We start from the raw sequence: 22,212 nt of genomic DNA on the forward strand, positions 1-22,212 counted from the left end.
TAACTTGGTCTGAGTTTTTAACCTATGTGATTTGTCCTTTCTCTGAAGAACTTCTTTTAACATTTCTTGTAAGGCAGGTGCACTGATGACAAATTCTCTCAATTTTTGTTTGTTAGAGAAAGTTTTTATTTCTCCTTCACTTTTGAAGGTAATTTCATTGGATATGGTATTCTAGTTTGAAGTCCCAAGTCAAAGCCTGACATCTAAGGTGCTTGAAAATTCTGTTCTACTTTCCATTTCAGACTTCTTCCCACCAACCCTATGAAAACTTTTTGTTCGGGCCCAATGGAAACATACACTGTTCTTCGAAGATGCCCTCACGCTTTTCACGTTGGATTATTGCTCACCCTGTTGCCTCAAGCTGAATGCTCTTTCTCTATCCCTCTCTACACCATATCACTACACAAGATCCAGATGAATTGTCACACCTGTCATGAAGTCACGCTCCATATACTGCCCAAGGAGACACTCCTTCCTCTAAGCTCCCATACCCTTTCTACATCCCTTATATTACATTCATCACTTTCTACTATCCTTTATAGCTAATGTATACTTGTTTTATCTTCTCTACTAGAGCCTAATACTACTGAAGGAAAGGAGTGTGTTTTATTCTTTGTTTTCTTCTTGGGCCTCACACAGTGGCTTCTCTATAGGAGGGATATATAAAAGTGTTTATTGAACATCATTGCTTACATGCTCCATTTGAACAAGCAGGCTCTAGCAATATTAAAAGAATCAGATCAATTTTATTTCTCTTCCTTTTCTCCTTATCTTAATGTGCGACCCCATATATATGCTCTACCGCTTTCCCTCACCCATATTCCAGTCTATTCCATTTTTGGAGAATATTTTTAAAATAAACTTTTTGTATTGAGATCATTGTAGATTCATATGCAATTGCAAGAAATAATACAGAAAGATCCCTGGGGTCCTTAACTCACTTTCTCCCAATGGTAACTTTTTATAAAATTATAGTATTAACAGAACCACCAAGATATCGACATTAATACAGTCAAGATACAAAACAGTTACATTATCACAAGGATCCCTCATGTTTCCTGAGTTCCCTATCATCCCCATTCCCTTCTTAAACCCTAATAACCACTAAGCTGTTTCCTATTTCTATAATGTCATTTTAAGAGTGTCATATAAATGGAAGGTTACTTTTAGGATTGTCTTTTTTTTCACTCAGCATAATTCTCTGGGAACTCATCCAGGTTGTTGCATGTATAAATAGTCAATGTTTTTTGAGAAAATGGTTCATTATTTCTAAATTGCCATTTTTATCTGTATAGAGTTGTTCATAGTAATCCCTTATCAGTTTTATGTCTGCAAAGTCTACAGTGATACCCTCTGTTTCACTCCTGATATTGGCAATGTGTCTTTTCTCTGAGGTTTTATGTTCATCTTCTGTTATCTTCTTCCTTCTGCTTGCATTGCATTTATTTTTCCTGAGGTAGGAGCTTAAGATTGTTGATTTGATACATTTCCAATTTTCCTAATGTATGCATTTAGTGCTATAATTTCCCTCTCAACACTGCTTTAGCTGTGTCCCATAACTTTGGGTACGTTGGAATTTTATTTTTGTTTACTTCCACGTATTTAAAAATTTTTTTCCTTGAGAATTCCTCTTTGACTCATGGATTATTTAGAAATGTTTTGTTTAGTTTCCAAGTGTTTGAAGATTTGTTTCCAAGTGTTACTGATTTCTGTTTTGTTTCTACTGCAGTCAGTACGATTTCAGTTCTTTTAAATTAATTGAGGTTTGTATTATGACTCAGAATATGATCTATCTTTGTATATATATGTTCTGTGGGCATTTAAAAAGAGTATGTATTTATTCCTTAGCTCGCGGCTGCATCTCTACAATCTCTTCACATAACTTTTTCCTTTTTGTGTCTCTCTCAAAATTCCCTCTGCCTCTTTTTTATAAGCAGACATATGATTGCATTGAGGACCTATCTTGATAATCCAGATAAGCTCCTTTTCTCAAATTCCTTAACTTAATCACATCTTTTGCCAAGTATGGTAACACTCTTAAGGTTCCAGTGATTTAATGTGAATATCTTTTGAGAGCCCATTTTTGGCCTATCACAATCAATAAAATGGATAAACCTCTAGGCAGGCTAACCAAGGGGGGGAAAAAAGAGAGAAGACACAAATTACTAATATCAGAAATGAGAAGTCATCACTATTGATCTCAGGGAAATTAAAAGGATCATAAATGAATGCTATGAACAACTCTATATCCATAAATTTAATAACTTAGATGAAATGGACCAAATTCCTTGTATGATACAAACTATCAAAACTCACACAGGAGAAATAAATGATCTGAATAAATCTTTATTTATTAAAGAAACTGAATCAATAATTAGTAACATTCCAAAAAAGAAAGCACCAGGCCCAGATGGATTCATCAAACATCAAAGGAAGAAATGATACCAATTTTCTGCATTCTCTTCCAGACAGTAGAAGCAGAGGAAACACTTTCTAACTCAATCTATGAGTTCAGCATTATCCTAATATCAAAACCAGATAAAGACACAAGAAAGGAAAACTTGTCAAACTAATATCTCTTATGAATATAAATGTAAAAATCCTCAACAAAATATTAGGAAATCAAAGCCAATAAAACAAATAAAGAATTATGTACTAAGACCAAGTGGGGTTTGTTCCAGGTATACAAGGCTGGTTCAACATTAAAAAATCTATTAATGTAGTTCATCGCAAAACAGTCTAAAGGGAAAAATAATTTAATCACATCAATAAACACAGAAGCAGCTGTTGCCAAAATGCTAAAAGAAATTCTCAGCAAACTAGGAATAGAGAAAAAATTCCTCAACTTGATATAGAACGTTTACAAAAAACCTGAAGCTAATATCATACTTAACAGGAGAAAATAAATGCTTTGCCCCAAAGATCAGATGTCTCCTCTCACATTTCCTATTTAACACAGTACTGTAAATCCTAGCTAATGAAATAAGACAAGAAAAGGAAATAAAAGGTAGACAGATTAGGATGGAAGGCATAAAACTGGCTTTGTTCACAAATGACATGACTGTCTATGTAGGAAATCTCAAAAGACTCAACAAAAACAAGAAATAAAAACAAAACCCCCGGAACTAATAAGCAATTACAGCAAGGTTGCTACATACAAGGTTAATATAAAGTCAATTGCTTTCCCATGTAGCGGCAGTTAACAACTACAATTTAAAATTAAAACACAATACTATTTACTATCACCCCAAAAATGAAATATTTAGATATAAATTTAACAAAATACGTATAGGTTCTATATGAAGAAAACTCTGATGAAAGAAATCAAAGAAGGCCTAATTAGATGGAGAGATATTCCATGTGCATGGATAAAATGACTCAGTATTAATAAATGTCAACTCTTCCCAACTTGATCAATGAATTCAATGCAATTCCAATCAAAATTCTAGCAAATTATTTTGTAGATGTTGACAAACTGATTCTAAAGTTTATATGGAGAGGCAAAAGATCCAGAACAGCCAACTCAATACTGAAGGAGAACAAAATTAGAGGACTGACACCACCCAATTTCAAGATTTGCGATAAGACCATAAGCAATCAAGACAGCATTATATTGTTGAAAGAATAGACATATAGAGCAACAAAAAATAATAGACTTACACAAATATTGTCAACTGATCTTTGAAAAAGGAGCAAAGGCAATTCAACAAACAAGGGATAGCCTGTTTTCAACAGATGATGCCCATAAGAGAAAAAAAAAAATGAATCTAGACAGAGAACTTAGACTTTTCACAAAAAGCAAAAATGCTAATAGGCCTAAAGAGTAAAATGCAAAACTATATAACCTTTAGAAGATAATATAGAAAAAAAACTGAGGTAACCTTGGGTTTGTAATGAATTTTTAGATAACAACACCCAAAGTGAGATTCATGGAAAAAAAATTGATGTTAGACCTTCTAAAATGAAAAACTTACTTTTTCACTGTTAAGAGGATTTAAAGACAATTCACAGACTAAGAGAAAATCATTGCAAAACACATATTTCATAAAGGATTAGTATGCAACATACACAAAGAAATCTTAAAACTCAACATTAACAAACCACTCAATTAAAAAAGGGACAAACAAATCTAAACAGATCTTTAACCAAAGAAGAAATAAAGATGGCAAATAAACATATGAAAAGATGCTCAACATCATAAATCACTAGTGAATTGCAAATTAAAACAATGAGATATCACTACACACCCATTGGAATGGCTAAATCCAAAAAAGTAACAATACCAAATTTTGGTGAGGATGTGGAACAACAGAAACTCTCATTTATTGTTGCTGGGAATGCAAAATGGTACAATCACTCGAAAGACAGTTTGGCAGTTTCTTACAAAGCTAAACATAAATGTTATCATATGATCCAGTGATTGTGCTCCTAAGTATTTACCTAATAGTGATGAAAACCTATGTCCACACAATGAGATGTACACGAATATTTATAGCAGCCTTATTTATAATTTCCCTAAACTGGAAGTAACCAAGATGTCTTTGAATAGGTGGATGCAAAAACAAGCTGTAGTACATCCATGTAATGGAATACTATTTAGTGATTAAAAAAATGAGCAATGAAGCCATGAAAATACATGGAGGAACCTTAAATCCATATTACTAAGTGATAGAAGCAAGTCTGAAAGAAGCCCATCTGGAAGGCTGCGTACCGTATGATTCCAACTATATGGAGACAGTAAAAAGATCAGTAGTTTCCAAGGGTTCAAGAGAAGGGGGAGAGGGGTAAAAAGGTGAAGCCTATATATATTTTTAAGTGCTATAAGACTACTCTGTATGATACTGTAATGGCGGATATGTAGAAAGAACTGTACAACACAAAGAGTGAACCATAATGTAAACTATGGGCTTTAAGTTTTACAATGTATCATAATGGTTTCATTAATAGTAGCAAATGTGCCATACCAATAAAAGATGTTAATAATAAGGGAAACTGTGTGTGTGGGAGGAGGAGGTATAGAAAAACTCTGTACTATCTATACTATAAATCTAAACTGTTCTAATAAAGTCTACTAATTATCTGCCTCCTCAGCATGCAGAGTAGGAGTGAATATAAGCTAACTATATGTTCAGCAGGAGTGAAAAGTGACATGAGATAACAAAGAAAAAAGGGCACACATGGCCAACAATGGTATAAAGTGTCCAAATCAGAGCTAATCATAATTGAATTCAGTTATGTGTGTTACAGTTTATAAGTGATAAATTGAAACACCTCTACAGGAGGGTATATCAGGTAGGGTCATAAGTCCTACCTATGATCAGGTATTATTATATTTATGTTGCCACTAAAGAACAATCTGTTAGAAATGGTGTAGAGGAAATCCCAGTACAACATTAAAGGTTGGATTAAATTACTTCTAGATGTAAGTGATCTCTCAATGCTGAGGCTTAGCTAAATGCCAAATATCATGATTTGTCATCCAATTCTGCTGAGATGGAGTACCCTATCTAAAAACAGTAACTAAGGAGGAGTTTCACCTGCATAAAGGTCAGTTCTAGGCAAAAAGATTTTTGAGGAGCTTAGCACACACTCTCAGTAGCTGGTTTCTTAGCAAATAGCTGAGCAATTTGCTCAACTATTGAAAATTATGCCCCATACCACCTGCATAAATAAATGATTATACTAAAAATGTAAAACAGCAAATAACCAACTGTTCCTACACAGGGTGAATATTTTCAATTAATGATACTAATTAACTCCCTTAGGAAGAGCAAATCAAGTCCTACTAAATATATAGGTTTTTTTTTTTTCACATTATGTGCAGCTTAGGATAAACACAGATCTCGGACACGAGTTATAAATAAACTCATTTTATGAAACCATTACAAATACATAGTGCCTGATACACAGCTGTTGCTGAATTGCTAGCTGGTTAATTGAATTGTTGAGTATAGGGTTCAGTCAGTACATGCATATTGGAAGCATGTACTTTGTTTTACTTGGATTTGAGTGGCTGCATTGTGACATCTCAGGAATGCTTCCTTACCTCATATAAATGAAAAACTACTTGTGTGCTGGGCACTTTGCTAGAGCTAGAGTTAGAGAGGTGACTAAATACAGACTTCAAATTACTACAAATGCTGTAAAAGAAGGGAAGCAATATTAGAGTTGAGATTTAAAGATGAGTAGATAAAATTAGAAGAAGGGTGGAGGAAGAATTTCAATCACAGGGAAGAGCATGTGTGAAGGCCTTACAATAAGAGAAAGATGGCTGGGTTGCTATTTGGAGCCTAGTTAAGTAGTGTTAGTGTTCAGAGACTAGTGAAAAAGTGGTTGGGTCTAGATCACATAAAGTCTTTTGGGAACAAGAGAAAGGATTTGGTCTTTGTCCTAAGGCAAATGAGAAGCTACTGAGGGATTTTAGAGAGAAGGTAACAAGATTTGCCTTAAAAAAAAAAAAAAACAACTGCTCTGGCTAGGGAATGTTCTGTGTATCTCCATTACCTGATAGGACAAACAGCCTCTAACTGGTAGACTCAACTCTGCTCCTTCTGAGTGGAACAGCTCTGGAATTTCAAGAAAACATGGCTCAAATCTAGGAAATATAATAAAGTTCTAGAACTCATCTTTTAGTTACATCGGCTCGATATACTATTTATAAAGATGTTTTGTTTTCTACCAGTGATTCTGAACTCACTAAATTCTACAGATATTCCAGTCTGGTCTTAAAGATGGGATTTCTCCTAGACCTAGTTTGGGATCACCTTCTTTAGAATCCAGGTGTGCTTGCTGTCATATCATCTTTCAACTTCAATTCATGACTCTGCAATCTGCTCTGTCCAGATACTGCTCTAATGATCTGGTTGCTAAATATTAAAAACACTTCAATCTTGATCTTATCTGACCTATCCGAATCCAGTTCTTGCTGGAAATGCTTTCTTTTCCTGCTTCCCAGAAAATACACTTCTGGCTTTCTGCTTTGTCAAAAGTATTTCTTGATGCTTCTCAATCTCCTTTGGGGGTGTCTTTTCCTCTATCCATTCCTTTATTATAGGTGTCTTCTCTCAATCTACCCACACTCCCTTGATTTCAACCCACTCCAATGGCTTCACTTAATCATCTATATAGCTAATGACTCTTACCTCTGAAGTATTTATCTTTAGCTTAGTTTTAAATCCTGAGCACCAGATATACATAATCATTTGACCATCCTGCAAATATCTACAACTCAATATGTCTAAAAATGAACTCATGATCTCATTTTATTCCCCTCTCCAAATGAGCTCTTTCTCTTCTCTCACTGGGCACCACTGTCAGTGTTCGAGCCCCAAACCTATGCATTATCCTTGACATCTATTTATCACCACACAATCTAACGCATCCTTTTGATTTAAACTTAAATCTCCCTTGCATCTTTTGTTTCTTTCCAGTCCCATTATCATTATCTTAATTTAGAGTGCCTGCTATTATTTTCTTAAGTGGATTACTACAATAGTATTTTCACTTGTTCCTTGCCTTGAGTGTGTTTTAAAAAGCACAGATATGAATGTATCACTACCTGGATTAAAATTCTTCAATGACTCCTTACTGCTCCTAGGATAGAGTCCAAATTCCTTAGACAGCATTTATAAAGCTCTTCATGCCTCTCTTTCCTGCTCATTTCTCATTATTCACCTATTTACCTCTATATCCAGCCAGGATGAACATCCCCTGGCACACTGACCCTATCCTTTTTTACTTAACTTGCTCCTACTCATCCTTCAGATCTCAGCTTGTTTCTGCAAGAAATCTGACCTGTTGTCCAGATTAGGTGATCTTCTCATATGTTCCCAAAGTATTCTGACCTTTCAACTGGATAGATGTCAAGTAATTGTTTTTTCTCCCCCGCCCCCCATTTGATATCTAGTGCCTAGAAAAGTATTTAATAAATATTTTTGGAATTATTATTATTATTTCCTTAGGCCTGCTTCATGTGGTTCTTAATTTATTTTTGTGTGTGCGTCTTGACTAGAATCTCTGTGATTGGTATGAGTCCTGGAGAATATAAGCTATAGATATTTAGTACTGGGCTGTAGTTAACTAATATGGCTTACAAGCTGATTGCTTTGTGAACATTAGGGTAATAAAAAGCCTAAGGTTTTAAAAGATGAAAGAAATAAAAACAAGCAAAAATAATTTTCATGAGTTCTTCTACTCTGGAAGGGGACTTAAATGGATACTCTTTACTATAGCATTATTGTGAATTTTAGTAGTTTTCCTGGAATGCTAAAAACAAGTGTTACTGGAGGCCCCCCTGGTGGCTGAGTGATCATTTGCTTTTAGTGAAAAAATCCTTGAAAGGGGTCATTAATTTAATAAATATTTATCGAGCAACTATATATATAGTGCCAAGTACACTCACTGTAAATGCTTGTGGGGGGGGGGCGGGGACAACAGTAACCAAAACAGATAAAAATGTCTGATCTTATAGAGGTTTTGTTCATCACTTTATCTTAAGTACTTGAAAGAACTGCTTAATAAATATCTGTGAATTAATTAATTAATGTGTCTTAAGGCCTGCTTCCAAGCTGATTCATTCTGTACTTCCTTATATCTTGATGGCCATCTATTCTAGATGTGGTACTGCATGGCAGATCCACAGATAAGGAAGAAGGAGGGCTGTGACACAATTCTCCTGGAGGTAACCTCTACGTCTTCCTATTTTCCTTATTTCTCTGATTTTAAAATCATTTTACCATATTTTGGAGTAATCACCAACAAATGTTAGTTTGTGACTTTTAAAGCAGGTCTCTTTATAGTGAATAGTTAGAAGTTATCTTTCATCATAATTTTGTTGATGATTCTGGCTATGGAAATCATAGAAATTATGTTATTTTAGAAAATTTCACATGTGCTCTGTACACCTTATTTAAAAGGAAATCAATTTATTTATTTTGTTATATATTTTTAGCAGTTTCTCTGTATAATATGTAGCAGTTTCTCTGTATAATATGTGAAAATTAAAGACTTGACTAAAATCTGCCCAAGCTTCTATCAGACTGCTTTATCTACATGTTTTAGGGATTATAAAGATAAAAGTAAGGTTATTGTTTCTTTGAGAGTTAACTGCTCAGGAAAGCATTCATTCAGAGTTCTTCAAAAGGGAATATTTGGTTTATCAGCAGTCTGATAACACTAAAACATGCCTTATATCACATTTATAGGCATCAGAATTCTTTTAAAAAAATGTAGCTAATAATCAGCATGAATGTCATTTACTTTTGTTTTGGTCTCCAGGGAATATTGTTTACTTTGCTTTAAAATTTATGTGAGTCATTTTGGTTATATGCCTTTTTTAATTAGCTTGAAGGAAGCAATCACTGGGGAGAAAGCGGAAATCAATTCCGATCCGATATTGATAGCTACTGTGCTGTAAACTGTGTGTCCTTTCTAATTAAATGTAAACATGTTCAGTTCTAAAGTCCACCAGCAATGACAACAGTCACTAGGAAAGATTGCCTAAGTACTGCTCCACTGATTTGCCTGGCCTTTCTTTTTTTCACTGTTGTGCTTGTGTAATCATTGCCGGGGGTGAATGCTGGTTGTAACTGGCTTTTTTTAGGTCATCTTCAGAGAAAAGATTTGACAAGAATGTAGAGTGCTCTGTAATACCTCCAGTTACTTATTAACTATGTCCTTCTGATAGCTGATCAATGGCATTGCACAGAGTCAAATCTGTCGCACTAAACTGCCCCCCTACCCCAAGCCAAGTCTTGGTAAATATTTAATGGCAGTAAAGGTGTTTTGCTAGTTATCAAACTGATATGTTAAAGGACTCTTAAAAGCAACTTTATCTGGCCTTCCCTTCCATAAATAATTGCTCAGCAATATAGTATGTAGGTATAAAAGCATTTGAATTTCATTTTATTGAGTAACTTGTTCCGAAAAAGACCAAATAAGAATTAATGTTAAAAAAGCCTCATTTTAATCTGTTCTAAGTCATTTAAACATAAGAGGGAAAAACAAACCGCCAACAAACTTCTCTCCTTGGTGAAATGCCAACTCTAAGTATAAAACAACCTAGCCCTTTCACTTTACTAAACCCTATACCAGACTTGTTTAAAACCCGTTGTACAGCTGCTGTCATAAGGAAATGTTATAAAGTTTCTGTTGCTATAGAGTTGCTTTTTATTCAACACAGTAAAGGTTGGGTTTTTCATCTTTACCTTTTTAATTATCTATTGAGTTTTAGGTTCCCTTGTTTTACTTATTTCAACTTCTGCCTAGGCACAAAACGACATCAGCTTTGATTTTTAAATAAAAAAAGACATCTCTTCAGACTACAGTTTTATGAGAATACTTGATAATTGCCTGGGATCTAAAAATGAGGTTGAGTTATTTACACTTATTTCATGTTTACAGATTTTAAAGGAAGTTAACACCTTTTTAAAAATTCTGGCATATATCTATCTGAAAATGTAATCCTAAATTTAATACTAAATACTGACTTGACTTATGAGGAATAAATTTAAATAGCATAACTATAGAAAGTCATTTCCTAAGTATCAAATAAGAGCTGGCGACTCAAAGCATTGCACTGTATTAATGATTCAAGATGCATCCTACGATAAAAGAATTAAAATTGAAAAAAAAAAAAGTGTGAGAGTAAAAAGGTTAAAGCTAAGTTTTCGGAATGGAAAAATATTACAAATGTGCCTGATTTGAGGTAAAAACAATAGATTTTGCAATAGTGGGATGATCTGTTTATTTTACTTTGTGGTGATCTGAAAGGAATGTTTATATATATTTTTTTGTCTGATGCAACTGGTGTATAGAAGAGAAATATCCTATCAGTGACATATGAATTTAATTTTTAAGATTTTACTGATGGTCCAATTACTATGAAGGCAAAGTTTCTGAATTTTTTCTAAAATCCCAAGGGTTAATTAATAATATGGTTTTGTATACTTTGAGAGAGCAAGGTACCATGCTCCAACTTTAAAAGGAGATTCATTTTGTATATTACCAACCTCGATACATCAAAGTTTGGAAAGGTGGCAGAGAATATGCATGTTTGTTTTTTTTTAAATTAGTATTTGTTTTTGTCTCTTGAAGACATGTCTATATTCATTTTGATCTCTGAAGAGGTATGTGATATAATGATATTTCCCTATTTCTCAAATTTTTGCCAGAGACCCATATCAGATCAGAAATAGGGGCAAGGCAGCAAGTACATAAAATGGCCACAAAAACATCATTGGAATAAATTAAAAATATGGTGCTAGTTATCTCATGTTCCACAGGTCACCAATTACTCACGTAAATGGAAAAAATGTACGTTGGTATCCTGCCGCTGAAACAGATAAGTACCTCAACTGGAAATTAAATTTTTTTTTTTTCTGGCTCCAATCCACAACTGCATTTTATAATGTTAACTATGACAAATCGCATCAACTACACTTACGAGCCGGCTAACTTCTGAAACTAAATAATACGTGGTGTGATGACCTAGGCGATTTAGTTCTAAATCATCTGTTTCTTCAGAAACTGGTTTGGAAAATTTCAACAGACATGCAAAAGGTACACAATAGTGGTACTAACACAGACTGTGGGATAGGGATAGGGAGGCTTCTTGGAACATGTGATGTCTAAGTTGCATCTTTAAAAAATAGTAGGAGTTGCTCAAACGAACAAGAAAAAATATGAGTGAACTGATATGGTTTTCAACCTTTTGTCGGACTTATTTTGCTTAGCACGATCATCTCGAGATCCATCTATGTTATCACAAATGGCAGTATTTCATCTTTTCTTATGGCTGAGTAATATTCCATTGTATATATGTATCACCACTTCTTTATCCAATCATCTATCTTAGGACATGTCGGTTGCTTCCATGTCCTGGTCACCATGAATAACGAAGTTATGAACGTTGGGGTACATATATCTTTGCAGATAAATGTTTTCAGGTTTTTTGGGTAAATGTCCAGAAGAGGGATTTTTGGTACAATTCTTAGTTTTTTTGAGGAATCTCCATACTGTTTTCCATAGTGAATGTACCAATTTGCATTCCCACCAGCAGTATATGAGGGTTCTTTTTCCCTCACAACCTCTCCAAGCTTATCATTACTTGTCCTGTTGATGATAACCATTCTAACAGGTGTGAGATGGTATCTCATTGTAGTTTTGATTTTTGTTTCCCTAAGAGCTAGTGAAGTTGAACATTTTTTCATATGTTTGTTGGCCATTCGTATGTCTTCTTGGGAGAAGTATCTGTTATAGTCTCTGCCCATTTTTTAATTGGGTTATTTGTTTTTTATTGTTGAGTTGTATGAGTTCTTTATATATTTGGATATTAGGCCTTTATAAGAGGCATTGTTTGCAAATATATTCTCCCATTCGGATACTTGCCTCTTTGCCTTGTTGATTTCTTTTGCTGTGCAGCTTTTCAGTTTGATAGAGTCGCATTCATTTATTTTTGCTTTTATGTCTCTTGCCTATGAGGTCGAATTCATAAAACCCTCTCTAAATCCAAGGTCCATGAGCTTAGTACCTATGTTTTCGTCTATGGAATTTATTATTTCAGGTCTTATGTTCAGATCCTTGATCCATTTTGAGTTAATTTTGGTGTATGGTGATAGACAACAGTCTAGTTTCATTCTTTTGCAGGTGGATTTCCAGTTTTCCCGGCACTATTTATTGAAGAGGTTTTCTTTTCTTCATTGTATGTTTTTGGCTCCTTCGGCAAAAATTATTTGCCTATATATGTGTGGGTTTATTTCTGGGCTTTCAAATCTTTTACATTGGTCTGAGTGTCTGTTTTTCTGCCAATATTACAGTGTTTTGATTATTATTGCTTTGTAGTATAATTTGAAGTCAGGCAGAGTGATACCTCTGGCCTTTTTTTTTCTCTCAAGATTGTTTTGGCTATTTGGGTTGTTTCGTGATTCCATACAAATCTGATAATTTTTTTGTTGTATTTTTTAAAAAAATGCAATTGGGGTTTTGATAGAGATTGCATTAAATCTATATATTGCTGTGAGTAATAATAAGGTAATTTTAACTATGTCGATTCTTCTATTCCATGAACAGTGAAGATCTTTCCATTCCTTTGTGTCTTCTTCAATTTCTTTTAATCGTGTCTTGTAGTTTTCAGTATATAGGCCCTTTACATCCTTTGTTAGGTTTATTCCTACGTATTTTACTCTTTTTGTTGCAATTGCTAAAGGAATTGTTTTTTTTTTTTTCATTTCTTTTTCTGAAATTTCATTGTTGTTTATAAGAACACTTGGATTTTATAACTAAATGCTTTATTTCAAATTTTGTATTTTCATGATGAGCTCTCTTTTTTATATTAGATGTGTCTTTGAAATAAATTTTCTGTCAACAAAGTATATATTGCTGAAATATGTCCTTTTTATGCATAAATATATCTGAATATTATGAAATACCAAAAATATTAGTTACAATTTTTGAGAACTATTCAATTGTAAAAACCATTCCTTGAAGGTAGCCTGTAAAGTGAATTTTCATATCTCTATGCTTATTTTTCAAAAGATTAGATATTCTTATGAGAAAAATATTAGGATGAACTGAAATATTTTGATACTACAAAAAGGATGAAATCATAAACACTAGATTTTTATAATACTTCAATATCTCTATCTATACTCTGGTAATCACTGACTATAAGAGGTTTATTTTTGGGAGTGACAAACACAACTACTAGACCTCTTTGAAGCAAGTATATTATCAAAACAAACCAACCAATCTAACAAACTAACAGCTAAATGATATGGCAAGATATTGCTAAGAGACAGTTATCATAAAATAGTAACATTTTTTTTCCCTAGAAGAAACAATCTTTTTGATATTCTAAATGAAATAATCAAACATATTTATCACTACCTCCTACGTGCTCAGTATTGACAGAAATAAGAGAAATGTGACTTGTTCCCTAGTTAACACTGGCATTACTTTCTCACACGTATTTATATATAGACGCTTCTTGTACATAGCTTTCATAGCATAACATAGCATTATATATTATATATATTATATGTAATGCATATATTAATCTTAGGATCCTTTTGTTATCACTTGTCAGCAACAAGGTCACGAACAGTGATTGAGAAGCGAAAAATGCATAGATTTTGTGGTCAAAGGACCTGGGTTTTTCCATTTACAATCTGTCTGACTTTGGGCAAATTACTTAACTGAATTTTAACTTTCTCAATTGTAAGACAGATAATACAGCTCACTTCACACAGTTGTTACGAGGATCAACTTAGCTTATGATTATAAAAAGAACTCTGCCAAAAGTAAAGCTCTATATAAGTATTAGCTAACACTATCACTATACCTTCTGTGGTGATTACCTAGACAACATAGGAAGTGAGGGCTGGAAGATCTGTATCAAAGTTGGCAAAGAAAACTAGCCCCAGAGAAGGCTAAACTTGGGTAGACTCTGAAGCCTATAATCCTGCAGAAGTAAGAGAACTGGGGCTATGAGCATAGTTCAGGTCAGAGAGCACATAGAGTCATAAACAGAGCTGGTAGAAAGAATACAAGGTTCCACGGATCGGCAGATATTTATACTGGGGCTACTGTATGACCTAGTGTGGAAATGTCTTATTTTATTTATTCTAGGTCATGGCTAACTAGACCTACTTTGCAGATTCTAATAAGTGGCTGTTGAAAACTTCTCTTGATTATAACTGAGTTTAATACTATCTCTTTAAAAAAAAAACAGGATCCTTTAAATCACATATAACCTCCTTTGGCTCCTTGCTTCCAAGATGACCAAAAAGAAAAAAAAAGAAGGAACAATGGTCGTGACATAAAAGGTCATGGCCATGTGTAGTGTATTTGCTGCACCAACTGCGCCCAATGCATGCTCAAGGACAAGACCATTAAGAGTTTGTCATTCGAAACGGAGAGGCTGTAGCTGTGAGGGACATTTCCAAAGTGAGTGTCTTTGATGCCTATGTACTTCCCAAGATGTATGTAAAACTACATTATCATGCGAATTGTGCCGTTCACAGCAAGGTAGTCAGGAATTGCTCACATGAAGCCCAGAAGGATGGAACACCCCCATCCCGATTTAGACCTGCGGGTGCTGCCCCATGACCTCCATCAAAGCCCATGTAAGGAGTTAACTCTGAAGATCTATTCTTTGGAAGAAAATAAAATGGAAATTATACTTAAAAATAAAATAAAATAAAATAAATCACACATACATGAAAAAAAAATCTGGGATTCTGGCTTAAATGACAGATATTCAAATCTTCAATTTTGGGGGCAGGAAAATAAACTGATATTATTGAGTAATGTAAGTTTTCATCCATGAACAATTCTGATTAAATAACCTAGACAATTTCAATAATTAAGAGACATCAATGAATATGCAAAGAACAATGGATTTTGTTAGGACACTTTGGTTCTCATTCGATTTCTACCACTAACAAGCCACGTTACCTTGACTTATCCTGTTTAACTTCTTTAGGTCTGATTGTAAACCTGAAGATAATAACAACGATAATGTATATTGTTTTGCTAAGTGCATTCAAAGTTTTACACACTCATTTGGGCACTTTATATGCATTATACACATTATGTATATAGGTAGTTATCACTTCCATATAAAACAAGAAAATGGAGGCTAAAGAGGCTAATTAATTTACCCAAGCAAGTAAATGATTGAGCCAGGATTCCAATCATGATATGCCTTTTCCAAAAATTATGTCGTTTTTCGTTTTCTAAAATGTGACTTTCTCGGGATTCTTTTAACCTTAAAATTATAAGACCAATGTTTAATCAAGTACAATGAGTATAAGTACACATTCTAAATTCTATATGTAGTATACCAAAGATTAGTTATGGGATCCTAAGAAATCCACTAAGCCTCTCTTTGTTTCACTTTTAAGCCATTTTTATGAAGATAATAATTCATGTTATCTCACGAAAGGTGGGAAATAAAAAGTGTTTATGAACTCAATACAGAAAATACAAAGAATATGAATAATATTATAATTGTCTATCATATGTCTAAGAAAGCTTTTGAAATTTCTTAAAAGTCACCTTCTACGGGTAAATAAAATGCACATGCTAACATCATTCATTTTTCAATCATTACTGCTGCTTATTAATACCAATGCCTGGTTTCTGAAAGGCAATTCCTCAGAAGGCCATTTAACCAAAAATACCTAAGGAATAAAGTTAAGGAAGAAAGAATGAACATCCTGCTCCTTGACATTAATCACATTAACTCAGAGTACCTAACCGACAGCTATGGCAGTACTCCTAACTGGAAGACATTGAAGTTAAAGCACAGGGCTTCAAAGTTAATGGGAGTTGCACAACTGAAACACTTTATGTCAACTCAATAATATGCCCCTAAGTTATTGTTCATGGATAGTGCCATTCCTCTGTTTAATCAAGAGTTAAAGCATGTGCAGTAATTCCCTATTTTTACAATATTATTTCTGACAATAAAGATAACAACTATGAGAACAGTTTTTAGCTGGCTAAACCTGATGTACTGGTTTTGTTAATAAAAAATTCATGACAATTAATGAAATGGATCTATTAAGACAGTCCCCTAAAGTAGTACGGCTGCCCCACCTACAAATGAACTTCTCATGACCTGTATTATCCAGAAAGAACTGTAGTAACTTGCTCTAAAAATTGTTACATACAAAAGGTTCAAACTGAATCAAAGCATTACTCAGACGCTGGCAAAATACTTCAAGTGAGGAATGCTTGACATGGCCACCTTTAATCATGTTTTCATTTGCTGTTCATATTCATAAGACTAATTCTGTAATTCATGGTTTTCTCTTGCATTAAATTTTAATAAATGCAAATCTATATTTAAAAATCACTTAAAGATAGTAATAATTGACACTTGGCTACATTCCAGATTTCATATTTTCTTATTCTAACCGCACTGAAAAGAGAGACTGTTGAGTAGCCATATCTCTTTCTTTTCATCTCAAGTCCTTACTGGTCAAGTGCTAGGCAAAGAGAATAGACAAAGGAACTTTAAGGTTCATAATAATGTTTGATATGCTTTGACAAATACGGCTCAGCAGAACATTTATTTTCTACAGCTTCTCCCTTAAAAATAATCCTTTGCTTTAAGTTATGCTTTGATTTTTGAAATCAATTGTATGTCAATTTATTTCCTACACTTAAAAAAAAAAATGGACAAAATGGGGAGTTTTGTTATATACATTTTGCCACAGTTTAAAAAAATAAATGTGTGAACAACTTGCTAATGGGAAAGTATTTCCCAGAAAAGCTCCTCTTAACTAATAGCTGTGGTGGAAATTTTGTTATCTACAGACAACTTATTTTTATTCTTGGAAATGAAAAGGTACTTAAAAGCAACAATGAGGAAGTAGACTGCATTTTATATTTATACAAATATGTTTCAAATCCATTAACCAAAAAAAAAAAAAAAGACAAAACTTGAAATAAAGTTGAGGAAACACTTCTAAAATCATGTTAAAGATTTAAAAAATATAAAGAAAAAGATGAAAGAATCAGTCCAGCAGGTACAACATCTGGCAATTAGGAAGCCAGAAAGAGACATCAGAAAGAAAGAAAAAAAAGGAGGGGGCAAAACTATCAAATAATCCTAAGGAGCATTTTTCAGAGATGAAAGACAAGAAATCATCTATAGGTACTGAACACAATAAATGAAAGAAAATCCACTCTCAGACATCTCCCCATGAGATTTAAGAACATCAAGGTGAAAAATTTTTTTAAAATATCTTTCATGAGAAAAGTCTACAAAGAAAGACTGATTTGAATCATTCTGGAATCAGTTAATGGAAGCAGAAAAAAACAAAGAGTAATATCTTAAAAGTTTTGAAGAAATGAAGTTTTCGAAATTGAATTCTATATTTGGAAAACTTCTCTACCATCTATCCTTTGTTACTTGAACAGGGAATAAAGCAAGAAAGAAGACGTGGAATCCTAGAAACAGTGAAACCAATCCAGTAGAGCGGTGAAGAGAAATCCTGGGATGACAGCTGTGCAGCAGCCTAGAGAGCAATCAACAGGTCCAGGTTACAGCAGGAGAATGCACAGTGCTTGAGAAAAAGGGAACTATATAAAACAGAAAGTAAGAGTGACAAGATGGGAAAAGCTGAAATAATAAAGCACAAGATCCAAGAAAAAGAAAGGTAATTAGAAATTTCAGACAAGATGAGACAACTGTACAAGAAAGTCATGGCTCAAATAAGAAAGAAACACAAAATATGGTATGATTTCAAGTACTTGATGGAGAAAAAATTCCTTTTGTCTTGATCCAAAGAACATTCTTCTTTGGCACAGAAGCTGACCAACTCAATCCAAAGGAAAGGAACAATAAATCTTGAATACCACATGGCCAGCATAGTCAATAATGTCGCTTCCTACATTCCTATTACAAATAGAAAAATTTGTAATCTTAACATCAACCTGTACATAAAGCAGTGAAGAATTTCATTGCTAATTCCACTGAAGACAGGTGGAGAAAAGAAGAGAAAATAAAATTCAAATTCTCTACCTTTATTCAACTTGTTGAATACTTTTTAGGACAGTTCCTTACATATCTACGTATTTGTTATTTCAACATTTTCCAGAGGTCTACATTTTGTCAGTGTTTACATGATACACATAATTATTTACTGTATAATCTAAGTGTATGTATGCCTTATTTGAGTATTCTGACAAGCGTTTGGAATTTCATTGCCAAAAATTTTTTCCATTTTAAGTATTAATAATATCAATCACAGAACCCATTAACGGAGAGATTAAAGGAAAATGGAATAGAGCTATTGATTCTTAGAAATGACTTTGACATGGCTAAAATTTCAGCAACCTGTCTGATCAAGTACTGATGTATGGAATGTGAAAAATATTCCTCAGGTGACAGAAGGAAGAATGTGATCTTGCTGCCATCCCCTTCTTTGTTGGCGTAAACCAGCAGAAATGAACCAATATTCTTTGGGAATGTCTGCGGCGTCATATACGAGTTAAAAAATTCTGAAGAGTTATGTAAAAATACCTAAAGAACTTAAACTTGAAAACATAAAGGAACAGGTCTCTGATGGAATTTAAACAGTATTATTCACTAACAAATATTGATTTATGCAAAAACTATGAGTGATATTCATATACATGAAAAAAGTACTGATTTTGAAATTTGAGATACTGTTGTTCTTTCAGTATAATTAGCATTGTAAAGGAAGACTTTTAGTTCTCCAAGATTCCTTTAGGAAGTTTTTCTCCCCTTACTCTCTCTTCTTGATTTTAAAAGGCAACATCACAGAAAACAATATTAATTTCCTTGTAAAGATTTTAAGACTATTTAATACGTAAGGAATAAAATGAACTATTGAGGCTTTGAAAGCTGCTTATGATTTTGCTAATTGTTATTAACAAGTATTTATTGGCAAAACAAGCATGTAAGGAAAAAAGTCAATATGGTTTAGTCAAATGAAAAGAATATTCCTATATATCAGAACTCATTTATAATAACACCAATTAAAACAGATATAATTACCTGCAGTGACAGTGTGGGCATTTTATAAATAAATTACAATACTAGTACCTAGAAAGACCAGTTTTAAACTAAGCAGCATATATAGGACACCTTGATTCACATTCTTGTTTCAGAATATGTACTGCCTTCTGCAATGACACTTCTCCAGTCCTACATTAGTCCACCCTGGCTACTGGCTATTGCTGCTATTGTTATAGTAGAGATTTAAATATAATTTGCGAGTATTGAATAAAATTAGCAAGTATTGAAGAGTTATAAAGGACTATCGGAATCTAACTGGCTACGGCCGTGCCACCCTGAACAAGTCCGATCTTGTCTGATCTTCAAAGCTAAGCAGGGTTGGGCCTGGTTAGTAATTGGATGGGAGACCATCTAGGAATACCAGGTGCTATAGGCATTTAAAAAAAAAAAAAAGTAAAACAATAATAAAATTGAGGTTGTTGGGCTTCTTCAAAAAATAAATAAATAAATAAATAAATAAATAAATAAATAATTGGCTTGCAAAAGAAAAAGAATCTAACTGAGGTTTTCTTTCTGGTGTAGTGATTCAAGTAATATGAAAACAGTTTTGAAGAGAGAGGCATTTTGTTTTCTGTTGGTCAGTCTTTTTTGTTTTGTTCTTAATTTAAGAGCATATCCACTTTGCAGCCATGTGATGTGGGAAGTAGTCTATAATACAGCTTTCATCTTCTCCCCCACCTTCTCCCCATCCTCCTTCTTTTTCTAAATAAAAGTTTATTTGAGCCAAACTGAAGACATATGTTAGGGAGCAAGATCGCAAATGCTCCCTACAGCCTACTTCTTTAAGGACTGTTTTATAAAACCAGCCATCAGGAGTCCAGATCTTTGCTTCCAATCTTGCTCTTCTATATCAATGGTCAAATCATATCTTTTTAGTTCATCTATCAACATTAATCATTGTCTATCTACCAATAAATTGAAAAGACAGGTACCAATGTCCATTAACTTATGTGAACAAAATAAAGATGCATTATATTTATATCATTAAAAAAAGAACTCACTGGAATTAAATAGTAGGATAAATGAATATGTCATGTTGACTCTAGCTGCCAGTGGGAGTAAAATGCAAATCAGCAGCATCAACAAATAGTATTGAATTATCCACAGGCACATATCATTCTTCTGCCTCTTGTTACTCTATTTAACATGTTCTTATTCTTGCAGCTTCTAATATATACAAATGCAATGACACGAATAAATATCTGTAAAGCTATTAAGTATTTCAGTGTCAGGTGAGTGTCTCTGGAAGCTATGATTGGAAAGCTATCCAGATTGACACAGTGAAATGAGGGAACTAGAATCTGTCTAATTAGGTTATATCTTATTGAAGCTAAAACATAAAGTTCGTACAGCCTTCTAAAAGATAAGCATCTCTCCCTTGAGATCAGAATCAGAAACCCAGGAGAACTATTGCCTAATCATTTATTCATTATACAAATAATTATTTAGCACCTAGACAGTATATTAGGTGCTGGAATAAACATTCAAATGAGACAAAGTCTCTGTTAAAGTAATTTTTGTGAATAATGTGTGACTAGGGTTAATGTTCATTTTTTATATATAGTTATCTAGTTGTTCTATCACTATTTGTTGAGTAGACTGTCCTTTTCCCCATGAATTGACTTGTCTTCATTGTTGAAAATAAAAAGACCATCTATTTGTGGGACTCTATTTTATTCAAATGATACATGCGGTACTTTTATTCTTTCACCAGTACGAGTGTCTTGATATCAGTGACTTTACAGACCATATCTTGAAATCAGGCAGTATAATTCCTGCAATAGTTTCTTTTATAAAATTCCTTTGGTGATTCTAAATGAACTGCATTTCCATATAAATTTTAGAATTAGCTTGTCAGTATCTATAACAGTGACATAATATCTATTAGGATAATGTTAAATCTACAGATGAATTTGAAGAGAATAAATATCCTTGCAATATTTAAGACTTAGAAAAGCCTTACCATTTATGAACACTGTGCATTTCTCCATTTACTTAGGTCTTCCATAATTACTTTCAGCAACTTTTTATAGTTTTCAAGGGACAGTGTTAAATTCATCCTTAAATTTTCCTGATTTTGGGATTGATCACAAAAGAAACTAAAAATTTAAATTTAATTTTCCAATTGTTCATTGCTCATAGATAAAAATACAATTGATTTTTGTATATTGACCTGAACTCACTTATTCAAGTAGAAGATTCCTTGGGATTTTTTATGTACACAATCATTTCGTTTGCAAATATAGGCATCTTTATTTTCAATTTCCAGTGATCGTGACTTCCTATAGGAAGCTGAATTGAAGTGGTGAGTGGACATCCTGGCCTTATTCTTGATCTTACATAGAAAGCATTGAGTCTTTATCATTAAATGTTAGCTGTAAGTTTTTCCCTAGATGTTATTTATCAGTAAGATTGGGCAACTGAATGGGTTTTGAACTTCATCACATGCTTTTTCTTTATCCATTGAGATGATTAACTGTTTTTCCTCTTTTATGCTGTTAACATGGTGAATTACATGATAGGGACATGTACAGCTCATCTAATTGGCTTTTATACATATTCAAAATTTAAAAATTCATTTAAGTTTTTAAAATATTTTAGATTTTTATGTTAATACAGAATATATATTTTTTGAGTATAAATTTTATTTTTGATGTTTT

The 22,212-nt window shown here is 33.4% G+C and overlaps 1 protein-coding gene and 1 pseudogene across 13 annotated transcripts in view; one reads left to right on the forward strand and one right to left on the reverse strand.

Annotated features, from left to right (window-relative positions):
* The window catches only part of MIPOL1 (mirror-image polydactyly 1), a 258,182-nt gene that overhangs the window by 70,371 nt on the left and 165,599 nt on the right, over positions 1–22,212 (reverse strand). The window lies entirely within an intron of this gene.
* LOC120597820 (40S ribosomal protein S26-like) lies at positions 8,627–15,126 on the forward strand (annotated as a pseudogene).

The sequence above is a fragment of the Pteropus medius genome, unplaced genomic scaffold (genome assembly GCF_902729225.1).
Source record: "Pteropus medius unplaced genomic scaffold, Ma_sr-lr_union100, whole genome shotgun sequence".
NCBI classification, from domain to species: Eukaryota; Metazoa; Chordata; class Mammalia; order Chiroptera; family Pteropodidae; genus Pteropus; species Pteropus medius.